At 45.0% G+C, this 16,091-nt stretch overlaps 1 protein-coding gene and 1 long non-coding RNA gene across 3 annotated transcripts in view; one reads left to right on the top strand and one right to left on the bottom strand.

The window, feature by feature from the left end:
• Positions 1-16,091, top strand: part of LOC125739153 (uncharacterized) — a 131,557-nt gene that overhangs the window by 3,761 nt on the left and 111,705 nt on the right. The window contains exons 2-4 of one of the 2 annotated variants that reach the window (XR_007397073.1): positions 1,479-1,643; positions 3,903-4,039; positions 4,605-4,722. This is a non-coding gene — a long non-coding RNA (uncharacterized LOC125739153). The remainder of the gene's footprint in view (positions 1-1,478; positions 1,644-3,902; positions 4,040-4,604; positions 4,723-16,091) is intronic. The other variant, XR_007397072.1, reaches the window with a different exon arrangement.
• The window catches only part of LOC125739140 (scavenger receptor cysteine-rich type 1 protein M130-like), a 144,721-nt gene that overhangs the window by 20,039 nt on the left and 108,591 nt on the right, over positions 1-16,091 (bottom strand). The gene's annotated exons all lie outside the window — the stretch shown is intronic.

Genomic DNA, 16,091 nt, shown 5'->3' with positions numbered 1-16,091 from the left:
AAACCAAACTGATGAAACAGAAATGAAGTCAGAGAACAACACCAGAAACACACCACTATAGGCAAGAAGGGACACAGGAGAGCTACAAAGCATGCTAGGAAATATGAAGTAAAACACTTAAGAGGGAATACTACTAACCTGGAGACCGAACAACACAGGTTAACTGCTTTACAGGGAAAACTGCCACAATGAATTAACAAGGAATGGAACAAAAGCAGGCACTCAAATACACAACTAACGAGACATGACACAGGACAAGTGGGAACCATAACTGAATGAAGGACTCTGGTCTCCAAGGAGCGGGTGGGGCATATAACAACGAACAAGCACTGAATACTAAGAAACATTACAAACACTGAGGGGTAACAATACTAGGAGATACTAGGAGCACCACAGAATATGAATAACCAAGGCACAGGCAGGGTGGACCTTAGACACATAAAGCAAAACATAGACAAAACGCTAGGGAAAAATAAACCAATAAATTAAAGCAAAGATGAGCTTGCAATTGAAGGGACGCCCACTACTAAGCTGCACGTTCAGCCCAAAGAGCTACATGGTAGCCCAGGGAGCAGGGAAACACACTAGGGCAACACAAAATGGGATGGCCAGTGGGAACTGCCTGCCAAATGGGGAAAAGACACACAGGACAGGCCCAGATGGGTAATGACCCAGACAGTTTTATACTGTACCTCCATCCAGGCATACTAGTAACATACAAAAACTTTCAATGAATTCACTCATAAATCAAGGGTAAATATTCTACAATCCTAACATTTCAAAGTTTACAAATAATATATAGTTTTGATGTGTATTCTAATTTACTATCATATTAATTTATCATATTGAACTTCATAAATCATTTGTAAATCTGTCCTCAGACTCAGTTTAAAATATCCAGAAATATAATACACTGATTAGCACTATGAATGCATTGTATTATAGGTGCAATCAATCATATCAAGTCAATATAACTCATATTAATTAACTGTGGCACTGATTCTGGTACAATAGCTCTGTAAAGGTCATGACAGATGCATGTAAAATGTGTGTATATAAATTTATGTGTGTGTATGTTTATATATATATATATATATATATATACATATATATATATATATACATATATATATATATATACATATATATATATATATATATATATATATATAAAAACACAAATGTAAAATATACATATGTAATGCGATTACAGTTTTCTGTAATATATTGATGATATTGCAATTTATACTTTACCAGAACTATTTTACCCTGATTATAGTCCAGAGACTTACAAAAATTACATCCAACACTGAGTATGATGGTGTTAAATTCAGCTGCTCTACAACTTTTTACAATATTATGGTCAGAATACTGGGTACCATTCAGTTTATCTTGCTTTTAACACATAGATCACAGATTCTTCCATGCAATAAACAGCAAATATTTCAGATCCAAATAATGACCCCTGACCTCTGCAGGCTGAGAGTGGGCCACTGGAGCAGAGGAAGATCATGGTACTTACTGGCTGTGGTCAGCAGAAGCAGGCATGAGAGAGGGAGGATGAACAGGCAGATCTTCATCTTCATCATGACAAACCAGCTCTCCCCAGAGCTGAGACTCCAACCTTCACCTCTGAGCTCTCAGTGAGGGTCTTTATACCATCCTACCCCTCAGAGTGAACACGCCCCACCAACCAATCACACTCAGCACTGCCTTATCAGAGGAACTACAGGAAAACATCAAACAGGCCCAGTGACAAATCAGAGGGCTCTAAGCTCATTTTCCCCAAATATACACATATGGTAGCGGTGATGTGATTCGGGACTCCTCCTCTCAGCAGTAAACCTGCCCAGATGATGAAATAATGTATAATCAGCAGTAAAGCAACAGGCATGACTAGGAACCAGTAATATAAAAACTAATATATGGTCTATATATTTATAAAAGTCTCTATAGTTTGGACAGACTGTGATTTCCTTGTCAGAGTGAGCAAGGAGCCCATTCCTGGAAGCAGAGGGCACACTATCAATTTACAGACAGCAGTTAACATGCGAGATTAAACTTACACACTCACACAGAAGCACTACACTAACTTAACTAGACCCTACAGTCTTACCAATTACATTTCATAGTATAAGATACATGTGATGTTCACCTTTATACATTTATTAACAAAGAGAGAAATTTTCATACCCAGAAATAATATTTACCCACAAGTCTAAAGCCACTAGGCTTTACCACTAGGCAAGGTAGGCAACCACCTGAGCCCCCCCGAAATCTATGGGCCCCTTGAAGACAGAATTTATATTTACATTTAAGAATATAACCAAATATGACCATTAAAATTATAGCAACATGTTGGTTATTAGCATTTTTAACAAAACGTTTGCCCCCTACCCCAGCTGTAATGGACTATTCTACTTTGACACTTACAGTACCTTTCAAATCTGGAGTCTACTGCTTATATTACTGCCAAGCAAACACAAGACTAACATTACATTTCCTGTGACTTTCATACCATACCATTAGAGTGGTAGAGAAATTGTGAACAGACGTGGAGAGAACACAATTAAACTAGTGTAGGCAAAAATTCAAGACTAACCATAGCAATAAAAGGAACAGTTCTAATTTCTAAAATTTGGCTGATCGGACGGCTGGCACGATACCCCCCCACCCCCCCCCCCCCCCCCACCCCCGCAGCCTGATCAGTAACCGCTCATACCCCGTGCTTTGATCAGCATATTATTGGTGTTCCATCATTTTTCATTCCCTCTTCTTTCTCTATCAGCTCCAAAAAATGCTGAAATGGCCCACTTAGGCCCCCCTACCCATTCAGTCTAGGGCCCCCATAGAAGTTTGCCCACTCCTGCTCAGTGGGCAGCACTGCAGTCTCACACCCTAAGGGTTGGAGGTCCAAAGCCCACCTCTGACCTATGTATGTATGGAGTTTGCATGTTTTCACTATATCTGTGGGGGTTTCTCCAGTTTCCTTCCTCAGTCTAAAAGCATGCAGTTAGGTGAACTGGTGACACCAAGCTGCCCATAGTGTGTGTCTGTGTGCCCTGTGACTGACTGGCATCCTGCCCAGGGTGCCCCCTGCCTCATGCTTCCTGTGTGGGTCCCAGGCTCACTGCAGCCCTGTACTGGATTGTGGTTATGGAAGAATGATGGACTGACATATTGGACTTTAACTTTGGGTCCTAGAGTTCCTACGTATTATCTAAAATATTCATGGGGAATTGCCCCTAATATTTGTGTGTGAGTGAGTGATTAGTGTGTGAGTGAAAGTTCAGAGATGAGTGCCATCAATCTATCCAACAACTTGTTATGGTCAGTCTTGCTGCAATTTTGAGTTTCCTTGAACTCAAATTCAAAAAAGCAGAATTTAATATCCATCCATCCATCTATTTTCCAAACCGCTTATCCTACTGGGTCGTGGGGGGCCCGGAGCCTATCCCGGAAGCAATGGGCACGAGGCAGGGAACAACCCAGGATGGGGGGCCAGCCCATCGCAGGGCACACTCACACACCATTCACTCACACATGCACACCTATGGGCAATTTAGCAACTCCAATTAACCTCAGCATGTTTTTGGACTGTGGGGGGAAACCGGAGTACCTGGAGGAAACCCCACGACGACATGGGGAGAACATGCAAACTCCACACTCATGTGACCCAGGCGGAGACTCGAACCCAGGTCCCAGAGGTGTGAGGCGACAGTGCTAACCATTGCACCACCATGCTGCCCCTCAGAATTTAATATCTGTTTATTTAATTCTCCATGAATTCAACAATATGGCCTTTAATAAAGTCTAATGCCCATTTTAAAAAAAGAGAAACTGAACTGGTGACAGTCTTTGTATGAAGCTGATTTTCCCCTTTTATGTGAACTTTTGGACAGGAGCTTCCTCAGGCAGGACTGTCAGTCCCTCCTCCCCCACATCATCATAGTCAGCCTGGTCGGGTTCAGGGGGGCCCTCCCCAGGGGGCAGTGTGGTCAAAACTCTCTCACCTACAGGGACAGAGGAGGGGACACAAGTTAGTGACAATGAATAGAAATGAGAGTCACTACATTTATATGAGCAAACAGCATGTTTGTTTGAAAAGTTTACGTATAGAGTGGTTTTATAATTCACATGTCTTTGGTTGTGAAATAGCACATAATAGAAAATGGAAATACAACATGTACAACACCTCATAGTGAAACACTGTGGTGTCAGAGAGACTGTGAGCTGCACCATTAGGTCTGTGTGTAAAAAGAGAAACTGACCAGATAAAACATGCGCACTCTGCTGTACCATCAACATCATCATAGTCCTCTGCTGTGTCTCCTGTCACCATCAACGTCTGAACCTGAAACAGTAAAGATTTAAGAGTTTAACTGCCTTAATTCTGCCCAACAGTATCCCCATTATCCTTTGTGGGTCTTTTATCACCAGATTCCTTGTCACAGTATAATAACCAGCCATATTCCAACCAATCATGCAGTACAGGGTCAGGGCAAGACTGGAGCCTAACGGCCAGAACAGGATACCATTCCGTTAAAAAGACATTATGCGCAATTTAGAGACGCTTTGCCTAACTGCATCATTTTGGACTGCAGGAGGAAATCAGAGTGTCCAGAGAAAACTGGTGTAGCCGCAGCAAGAGCATCAAAACTCCACACTTGGTACTTATCTCCACACAGACAGGATTTACCCCAACAACCCTGGAGGTGGGAGGTGACAGTACTAATCACCAGTGAACTGTTTATTGTGTCTGGATGACATTGAAACATAATAAAAAACAGATTAAAATATATGTGAGAAGAAACAAGGAACTGGGTTAAGTTTAACTAAACTGCAAAGACCCACATGATATATCAACAGGATTCTTCTCCTCAAGGACTGAATCACAGTAATGCTAATCTCCTCTCCTTCTGATTCTCCAGATAAACTGTGACCTTGACAGACAGACCCAAGGGCTTCAATATGAAAGAAGTTTTGCTATAGAATCATAGATTCTGGTATAATAGCAATTTCTTATAACAAACAAATACATAAAAATCCAGCAATTTTAAGAATACAACAGTGCAGCAATACAGAATATATCCCACTGCAAGCACTGCACTAACGCCACACCCACAGACCTTAGCCTCCTAACTGAGAAAGGGTCTCCCACACTGTCCTCCACATCTTCATACCCAGAGGGCAGCTCCTCAGAGAGGACACGTCCTGTGAAGCAGAAAGTCCATCCTGTACTCAGGGAGACACTGCATGGAGTTTCCTTTGCTGATGCCTCTTAGAATGAGAGGAGACAGGATGTATGGGGTTAGAGCACCTAATGCTCGCACCCACACAAGCAAACTGACAGGCTTACCAGCAACATCCTCTTCCTCCTTATTGGCTGGTTTCTCTCTCTCCCTGAGGGTTTTATAGCAATGCAGCTATGAGGCCCCCTTGTGGTGTCTGAGCTCAATTACATCATTAGTTACATATAGTTAAATATACAGATAAAAAAGCTGCTTCGCGGACTTATAACATTATAAAATTAGATCAGGAATTTGCAATATTGGAATTGCTGTAAAGACTGACTGTATCCTGTACAGCGTGTTTCCCTGCCTTGTGCCCTGTGCTGCCTGGGATTGGTTGCAGGCTCACCATGACCCTGCATCAGATAAGTTGTATGAAAGATGGATGAATGGAAGATCATAGAGGTCTTATGTCACTAATGGATCATTTTGTTCCTTCCACGACTGTGTACTCAGGGTTACAATGTTCTGTGAGCATGGCGAATGGCTGCTGAGTACGTATTGGATGTGTGTGTTGTTAGTCTATGTGTGTGCGGTCTGCTGCAACAACTTTGTTATAGAGTCTGACAGTGGATCGAAGGAAAGACCTTCTGAATCTTTCCTTCCCACATCGTGGATGTAGAATACTGCAACTAAAGGAGTTGCTCAGTGCTGTCAGGGTCTCCTGAATGGGGTGGTAGATGTTATCCAACAGGGATGACAGTTTAGCCACCATTCTACTGTCACTCACAACCTCCACCGGGTCCAGAGGACATCCTAGAAGAGAGCTGGTCCTCCGAATCAGCTACATTCATTAAGAAAGTGACTTCAGTATTGCAGGATGTATCTTGGCAACTGAAAAAAACTGTTAATCATGATCACTGTATTTGCATGCATCCCAGAACTCAGTGAAACAGTATAAACACAGGATAAAAAACAGTGCAACAAGAGAAGAGACAGCGAACAACCTGTATGAACAGTTCCAGTCTGGTTTTCGCCGCTTTCACAGTACAGAAACTGCCCTTACAAAAATCACCAATGACCTTCTTATGGCTTCTGACTCCAGTTTACTCACCATTCTCATTCTTCTTGATTTGAGTGTGGCCTTTGACACCATCTGTCACAACACTCTTCTTATTAGATTAACTTATATTGGCATTACTCATACCCCATTAGACTGGTTTAAATCTTATCTCTCTGGCCACACTCAGTTCATTCAGCTCAAATCCTTTACATCTGAACTTTCCTCTGTTAATTCAGGGGTGCCCCCTTCTCTTCATCGTTTATCTCCTTCCCCGTGGTAATATCTTCCGTAAATTCAGTATCAATTTCCACTTTTACGCAGATGACACCCAGCTCTACCTTACTAGTAAACCTGCTCCGAATCTTCCACCTTCCTCCCTTACGGATTGCCTTGCAGAAATAAAAACTTGGTTTTCTTCAAATTTCCTTAAATTAAACAGTGATAAAACAGAGGTTTTCCTCATTGGCACCAAATCTACTTTATCCAAAACAAACAGATTCTCTCTTACTATTGACAATTGCTCAGTCTCCCCCTCCCCACAGGTTAAGAGTCTGGGTGTCTTCCTCGGCGGTACTCTTTCTTTTCAATCTCACATCAATAACATTACCCAGTCCGCATACTTTCATCTTCGTAATATCAACCATCTCCGCTCATCTCTTACCCCCCATACTGCTATCCTGATCCATAGCTTTGTCACTTCTCGTCTAGATTATTGTAACTCCCTCCTCGTTGGCCTCCCTCACAAAACCCTCCATAAGCTTCAACTGGTCCAGAATTCAGCCGCCTGTATTATTACCAAAACCCCTTCTACTCATCATATTACTCCCATTTTGCAGCAGCTCCACTGGCTCCCAGGTAAGTTCCAAATAGATTTCAAAATTCTTCTGCTAACATTTAAGGCCATTCATAACATTGCTCCTCCATATCTGTCTGACCTCCTTTACATTGCCACCCCCTCTCGTTCTCTGAGATCTTCATCTTCCATTCACTTGACTGTCCCCTCTGCCCGTCTTACTACTATGGGGAGCAGAGCTTTCAGAACAGGTTGCTTTCCCTTTGTGATTTTCCTAGTCTCTAACTTAACCTGCTGTTTAATCTTGTTTGGTTTTACTGTTGTTTGTATCTTGTTTCTTAATGTACGGTGTCCTTGAGTGCTGGAAAGGCACCTATAATTAAAATGTATTATTATTATTATTATTATTAAATATGAGAAGTGGAACAATAAATATGCAATAAATATATTTGGCACGCATAAGTTTTGCAGGTTAGGCAAGGGCCATTGATAAAAGTGCAAACAAATATGTACACCCAAGTGTGTGAACTTCTCCATCTTTCTGGGTAGGAAAACAAGTTCTTGCAGGAGGTTCTCTGGTTATGGTTGACCTGTGTATGGTAATGTGTATGGTCGCATCTAATAACATATAATAAACTTTCTCTTTGTACATTTTGCTTGCATTGTGTGGTAGCTGATTCACAAATGCAGAGTACTCCTTTACCACGATTAACAAAGGCACCAAGATGACGACTAAAGTTACCTAAAGATGTATCTTTGGATTAACTTGTTACAATTGTCGGCCCTATCCAATCAGTAACAAACATGTGTTCAGTAGGTACACACCCATTTTTAGTGCCGCTAATTTTGTAGTCTTTTCGTATTTGCTGGCATGTTTCCCCATTTCCTGGCGTGTTTTCGTATTCCCTGGGGTTTCATATTTGCTGATGTGTTTTCATATTTGCTGGTGAGTTTTGCCATTCCGGGCTTCTGTAATTATACACTGACCAAAATAGTATTAAACAAAATATTTTTTTTTCGTTTGGGGCAGCTCTGTATGTCACATATTCCTCTAGCAAAGTATAGCTAGTAAGTGAAGTTTTTGTAGCAGTATATTAAGTGAAATAAGTCAAAATACAAAAGCTCAGGACAGAAATCAAGTTTCATTTAGTAATATCTCATCCACTCAAGAAGTGAATGTCTGGTCAGCAAAAAGGGAAAGTTCAAAGATATAGTACTCTGTGAATGTGACTCAATACTCAGCTGAATATTCAATAATTAGACCTCTGATATTAGCCTTAGAGGTGTCCCACAATAGAGAGGGAAGTTATCAGTATATTTAGAGTTAATGGCAAAAAATACTTTAAATTCACAGATAAGTAAATTTCTCAACCTTTAAGAGACACGCATCAAATCTCCAACATCTGTATTTTACAGAATCTCCCCCAATAGAAAGTTCCAAAAGCACAATTGTGTGATCTCTTGCACAACACAATACAAATTGCACCAACAATTTGGGTATAAAAAAAGTAATCAATCCGAGTGTGTCATCTATGAGGAGGAGAGTAAAACGTGAACTAATTTTTCTAAGGGTGGATAGTACGCCATGCGTCAGCCAGATTCAACTAATCACAAACAGCCGAAAGAGCTTTAGCCTGGTTTGATAAAGTTGAATTTCAAGGAGGACATCTGTCAGCTGAGGGGTTGAGTAGACAGTTAGTCTTCTTCTACCAATGCCATATCAGAGGACAGTTCTGTAAATTCAGTTTTAGTCAGGTAGTCTGATGAGTAATTTGGTGGTCAATAGATATTCGTAATAGTAATTTTTACCGTGCAATGTCTCCTTGATACAGTAGTTACAAATCTGCCGTATTTATCCTTGTCACGTCTTCAGTTGAAATGGGAGATTTTTATGTAACAGTATCACTACCCCTCTGCTGCTAGTAGTAAAGGACGAAAAATAAACCTGACCAACCAAGTCGTATTTGAGTCTAAGATGTTTGTTGTCATCTATGTGTGACTCTTGTAATAAGGCTACATATATTTTCTCACTTTTCAGTAAAACATAGACTATTCTCCTCTTCACATCACCCCGCAGACCCCTTACATTCCACGAACATAGTTTATATCTTAGTATATAACATTATTTACCCATAAGGCAAGTGTCACGGGTCGTACCAAATGGGAGATCGCTCAGGCAGCGAGAGCGATCAGGAACAGGCGAGCAGACAGAAAACGGGTCAAACAGGGGTTTATTCAGGCACACGAGTCGAGAAACACCAGGTAACATCAATGAGAGACAAAGGCATTAGGCAAGACGTGGACTTAAAAGGACAAGACTGGTTGAAAATAATCAGACACAGCTGGGCACGATCGGGAAAATACACGTGGGTAAGCAGGGGGCGTGGCACACACGAGGAGCGGCCGGGCCGGGCATGACAGCAAGTAGGCACCTTATTCTTATCCTCGAAGTATTTTGTGTCTTGCCCATCTAATTGTAATAACATAATGATATGCGTCATGTGACAGGCCAGTACTGAGCCTAAGAACATAAACACAAACCGTAAAGAACACCAATGCAAAAAAGAAATGTGTGGGGGATCCTTCTCCTGCTCTCAAAGGCATTGTTATTCTGATATGCATATGTGCAAAATAAACCGAAGTTACTTCGATTACCAGTGCACACAAATCAAAAACAAGTGACATAGCCCAGTTAACAAGGGATAACATTGAGAGACATCCGTAAACTAAGTGAATGATTAGAACAATGCAAACGAAATATTTCTCAATAATAGTATGACATTTAACCTTTAAGCGGTATATATGATAACGATGAACCACCAATCATCGGTATGATCCATCCATCCATCCATCCGTTTTCCAAACCACTTATCCTACTGGGTCGCGGGGAGTCCAGAGGCTATCCCGGAAGCAATGGGCATGAGGCAGGGAACAACCCAGGATGGGGGGCCAGTCCATCGCAGGGCACACTCACACACCATTCACACACCATTCACTCTGACACGCACACCTACGGGCAATTTAGCAACTCCAATTAGCCTCAGCATGTTTTTTGAACTGAGTACCCGGAGGAAACCCCACGACGACAGGGGGACACATATACATGTATATTTCAATTATCTATATCTATAACATACGCTAAAAAGAAATAATAATAATGACTGACCGCTCAGCCTCGTATGCACGTCTTGTATGTGCAAGTGTAGGTGTGAAGTGATTTGTTATTGGATGTGCTGGCATTTGATGCCGTGAGGGGACATGCCAGCGCACACCACCCCCAGGCCCAAGGCGAAGACAGGGGGAACCAGGCAACCGAGGCCACCCCGCTGCCCAAGGGCCCATGGCCATATGTTCCCGAGACAACCACCTGCCCAACTCGAGAGGGAGCCCGCGAGGGACTAATGGGGCACCAACCTCTGTACAAAGTGGCCCCATCAACCAAGAGCCCCCCGGCAGGACGGATCGCCACCCACCGCAGCAACCCGGGACGTCCTCCCCCACACTGCAGGATGATCTAAGGGAGAACCCAGGAGCCACCCAGGAGCGGAACCACGGCGACCAGGGAGCGGCAAACCCCCTGCCCAGCCCAAAACAAACCCCCCAATTTGCCTAGAAGGGCCTACAGCGTCCCAAGATACCCTGGACCGCCTGCCAGGGCCCCACCACGGCACAGCAGAACCAAGGACCACCCGGCCCACGGCCCACGAGAGGAGGCCATCCACATGCAACCTCCCCATAAATGATCTTCCACCCGGCAGGCCACCCCACCCGCACAGGGCCAGACACAGAGAGTAAGGGGGGGGCCCTCAGCCCCAACTGCTTCCTCGTCCCATGTTAGTGTGAAGTGTGCATGTATATGTGTGAAAGAGTTGTGTGTCTATGTCTACAATGCATTAAAATTAGTGGGTGCAGTTCGGGGATGAGGGCCCCCATCCCCCTTCCTGCACCCCAAGGCTCTAATGTAGCATGGACTGTGTATATAACTAAAGTGCAAGAAGCAGGCGACCCCACCGCTGGCAGACGGCAGAGTCCCACCTACCTCAACCCACCTCCTCAGCCCTAGTGTCATGTGGTGTCTAATATGCAAGTAAAATAATTGAGGGGCAGTGTCATGGCGCACCTCTCCACTGCCCCTCAAAGCCCTAGTGTTGTGTGAAATGTGGTGTCGGGCCCAGGGGAGCAATAAGGGGACATGCTAGGAGTGCCCCCCCCCACCCCCCGGCACCGGGGCCAGATCCCCGACTAGCCCCAATTAGTTCCCATCCCCGACCCCGCACAGCCAACAGGGTGGTCAACCGGGGGGGTTAGGGGTGCCACAGGCAACCCGGCAGCAGGGAAACCTCCACCCCTCCCCCAGGCACAGACCAGGAGAGTCCAGCCCCATCACACCCGATGAAACCCCAGCTAGCAGCCAAGGACGGGACAACCCCAGGCCCCCCAGCAAACAGGGAGCCGGTCCGGGCAGACAGGGTGACCTGAGCCACCCCAGGCCCCCGCCCCAAGCGAGGCAGAGGCTCCTCCAGCCGCCCCCCCAACCACCCCACAGCGCCCGAGGCCAATACCGTGAACATCAATGACAGACACCGACCCGCCCCCACCAGGCAACGGGCCCGGGCAGACCAGGCCCCCCCCCCCCCCCCGCATGCAGGCAACTATCCGTCAGGGAGCCGGAGCAGCGGTGCAGGCGAAACCCAGAGGCCTGATGGTGGCGCTAGAAGGATGGATGGATTGACCCTAAATGATGACCCTTGATGAGGGCATATTGTTGCTTAGTCCCTACCAATATACCAAATTTCAAAGGTGAAGATTGGATCAATTTTGTGATCTGCAGGTCCTGGGGCTCCGGTTCGGCGGTCGCCTTACGGGTCCCCCTCCGATGCTTCGTCGCCCTGCCTCTGTCCTGCCTCTGTCACCTACAGGTTCCCCCACTCCGGTGCGTCCGTGGACATCGCCTTGGCCAGCTGTGGCTACGCCGTCACCTGCTGCGGCTCCCCCTCTCTCCTTGCCTTCACCGGTGTCCCCTTCGGCTCCCGCATCGCCTCCCATGGTGCCCCCTCTGGCTCCCTCCTCTTCCCCTTCACCTGTCCCTCGCCCTACCTCTTCAGCCCCTCTGAGGTCCCCTCCAGCTCCGGCCTCCCGGTCGCTCGCGGCTCCTGTCTTGGCTCTTGACTTTGTGTCTGTTCTGTGTTTCGGTTTTGTTTCCTGCTCCCCGTTAATGGTTTTGTTCTTGTTTTCCAGGACCAGTCCTCTTGTGTGCCACGCCCCCCTGATCATCTACGTGTGCTTCCCCGATTGTGCTCAGCTGTTCCCTGTTATTTTGCCTTGTCTTATGTATATCAGTCCACGTCTTCCTCAGTTGGGTGTCCGTCATTGATGTTAGTTGATGTTTGCTGATGGTTCCTTGTCTTAGTACGTCGCTGTCTTCCCGGTCTCCCCAAATAAACCCTCGTTTCCCGTAATCTTGCTGACCCGCCTCATCCTTTTCTGCTTCCTGCCTGCTTGTCCACCACGGGATATAACACAGAGAGAGACACCAGTTACCAGTAGACAAACGAATAAGGACTATACAGAAGCTCTGACTGCAGGATGATGGGAGATGGCTCAACTTTTTAGGTGGAGACTGCGATGATGTGCTCTCACTTTGCCTGGGGGTCTCAGGCTGAACTGGACATTGGAGTCACTGACGTCCGCCATAACAAAGGCACAAGCCTACTGAAATATTTTAGTTTGATTTCTAACAAACATGCCTGACAAACATGGTGTAGCATGGTCTATGAGTGACTCAAACAGCAAGGACAAGAATGATCACGATTGTCTTGGAGAGGGCATGCAGAACTCATGCAAAAGCAGCAATGGTAAACTTTAGACTAAAAATGAACCATCAATAAAATTACAAAGCTTGCAAAATGTTGTTTTCTGTGACTGAGTAAAAATGCTTTAACGCAACTTAATGATGGTCTCAATCCAGCAGACTATAGTGCTCCTTTTGATGTGACAATTGCATGTGCATGAAATGCTGAGGTGATATTAACACTGCACGTTTTGCAAGCCCAGTTCTGGAAATCCAGTCGCCTTTCCTAGGTTCTCCAAAAAGGGTTTTATGTCATCCTTGTGCCCCCACAATCGCTTGTACTTTCCTCAAGCTAAACCAATGAACAGTGGACTGATAGAGTAGGTCATAGTGATCATCTGCTTAAGAAACTGAATGAACTGATAATGTCCCTCACATGTAGGCTTAATGGCATGCTTGAAGCCCAAAATGTTCTTGCACAGGAACGTCTGCACCACGAACATCGTCAACAAACATATAACCTGCTGTTCAGACAAGATAACCCACCCGAAGCTAAGCAGGTTTGGGCCTGTGGATGGGAGAGTAACTAGGAAAGTTGGGATGCTGCTGGAAGAGGTGTTGGTGTGACCAATAGGTTAGTCCATCCTGTGGTCTGTGTGGATTCCAATGTCCCAATGCAGTGACGGGGACACTGCAGTAAAAATGGTGCTGTGAAACTGAGGTCATAAAAAAGACCTCAAATTTGGCCACCTAATCATTCCCTTTACCTATCTGGTAAAGACTGAAAAGGCCATGGTGGGAGAACAGCGGGAGCTCTGCTCACTGTTTGATTATTGTTGGATTGCTTGTGTTTTGGATTACTTGTGTATGACAGTTTTGGTGTTTTGGTTTCTGACTTTTGCTTTGCCCTGTTGTACTTTCGCTTTGGTTTGTTTGCTTTTCTGGCTTCTTTGATCTCTTGCCTGCCTGTTGACGATTCTTTTGCTTGCCCCCTCGGACACTGTCGCTCTGGTTTTGTGTTTCTTGTATGTTCGTGTCTGTCTCGGTGCGTAAGGAGACTGCCTTTTTGTTTATGCGTACGTGTGGTTTACTGTTGTTTTGGTTAGGGAGTTAGAGTTGTCATTTCGTTTTCTCGCTTTCATTTCATTTAGAATTAGGTTAGCTTGGGGATTTGTTCGTTAGCACTGTTTTGTTTATTTTTTTGGCCGTGTCACTCCCGAAGACTGTTGCACCTCGTGTTTGTAAAAGTGTCTGTGAATAAATATAAAAAAAAATACAAAAAAAGATCCCTTTGTTTCCCGTGTTCCCTTTTCCCATCCCTTGGTTGTCTCGTTTTCCCCTCTCCTTCCCCTTTACCTTTCTGTCGGTCCTCAACCCTAGACTGAGGATCATAACAATGAATCTTCCATAGACTTCCAGTGAAGAACAGTGTCAATAGGCCTTTTGGCCATATTTATCCTGGTTTCAAAGGGAAAATATGTTGTTGAAATGTATATGTTGTTCAAAACAACTCGCATGAAAAATCAGCGCTATGGTTCAGTGAGTAAGATAACACTTTAAATCGCAAAATAAAATGAATTCTGGTTAATTAATTCCTCCATTCACAGACTTTCAGGACTGGGTTTCCTTCACTGTTTGTGCACATCCTGGGATTGCTGCGAGAGATTGCTGGGATACTGCGAGAGAGTGGTGTTGAGCTGCGGCGATTGTTTTGGGATTGTTTGTGATTGTTTTTGGGGTGTTTGGAACGTATTTTCTGAGTGTTTGTGTGCTTTAATTGTTTAGTGGGTGGCTGTGTTATTTCTATTTATTGTTCTTATTTTGGTCGGCGTGAGTGCTTGTCTGTCCTGTCTGTTTATTAACAGCGCGATTGTTACGGGCAGTGAGCTGCGTTTTCTGTTCGCGTTTAACTCCATAAAAAACACCGGCGGGGCGAAATAGCTAATAATATCTAACGTCGGTAACGTTACTCAGCGCCAGAAAAGGACAGTTGCTCCTGAGCTTTGCTCGGTCGCCAGTCGGGGCCGGGAGGACATTTTCCACTTTTTTCCCCGCTCCGGCAGTAGCCTGCTGTGAGGGGGTTTTTGTGGTTTTTCGACCTCCCAAGAGCAATTTCGATTTCGTTTTGTTTTTAGTTCATACTTGGTTCAGGCAGAAGTTCTTTTGGTAAGTAGTAGTAAATTTATCGGATTTAAAATTTTAAATAAAAATAATAATTAAGTTCCGTTTCAACCCAAGTAACTTATTTTAGTGTACTCGGCACTTTATTGCATTTAACGGTACGCTAATTAATCTTTAAAGTTAAATACGCTATATAAATTTACTGGGCTTGGAGTACGGGGTCATAGTGAGTTAGTTAATTATGGGGCCGGCTCAGTGTGGCGTTTGCAACATGTTTGCCCTTCTGGACGTTAGTGTCCAGTCGGACTTCATCTGCGAGCGATGTAAGCTAGTGGACTCGCTCATGGTCAAGGTTCGCGACCTTGAGGAGCAACTGGCTCTCATCCAATGCAACAGTGAGTTAGAGGAGCAAGTTAATACGCCTTTTAGGGAGAAGGTGTGTACGCCACTAGCCGGGAGGGGGGAGAATGAAGAGCAGAGAGGTCGAGAGAGCTGGGTGACCGTAGGTTGTAGACGCAGGAAAGAGCGTACACACGTTGCAGAGGCGGCATCACCTGAGGTGACTGTGTCGAACAGGTTTCAGGTTCCTCCAGCTTTAGAGCCGGAACGGACTGGGGAGGCAGGTGGGCCCTTGGGCACTGAGGAGCCCCCTCCCCCCAGGAAGAGGGAGGTTGTGGTAGTGGGGGATTCCATTATTAGGGGAGTAGACAGTTATGTGTGCACGCGTGATAGAGGGTCCCATACGGTGTCTTGCCTGCCTGGTGCCCAGGTAGGAGACCTTCCAGATCGTGTGGATAAGCTTTTGGCCCCAGCTGGGGTGGATCCAGTTGTCGTGGTGCATGTTGGCACCAACGACATAGGCAAGGGTAGAAGGGCTGTTCTGCAGGATAAATTTATAGAAGTCGCCAATAAGCTTAGAAGCAGAACGTCCACGGTGGTATTCTCTGAAATACTCCCCGTGCCACGTGCAAGTCAGGCTAAGTTAGCTGAGATAAGGAAATTAAATGCGTGGCTAAAAGGATGGTGTAGGAAAGAGGGGTTTAGGTTTATGGGGCATTGGAGGACCTTCTGGAACAGGTGGGACCTGTTCAA

This window comes from Brienomyrus brachyistius, chromosome 3 (genome assembly GCF_023856365.1).
Source record: "Brienomyrus brachyistius isolate T26 chromosome 3, BBRACH_0.4, whole genome shotgun sequence".
NCBI lineage: Eukaryota > Metazoa > Chordata > Actinopteri > Osteoglossiformes > Mormyridae > Brienomyrus > Brienomyrus brachyistius.
This window is presented reverse-complemented; position numbering and strand designations above follow the sequence as displayed.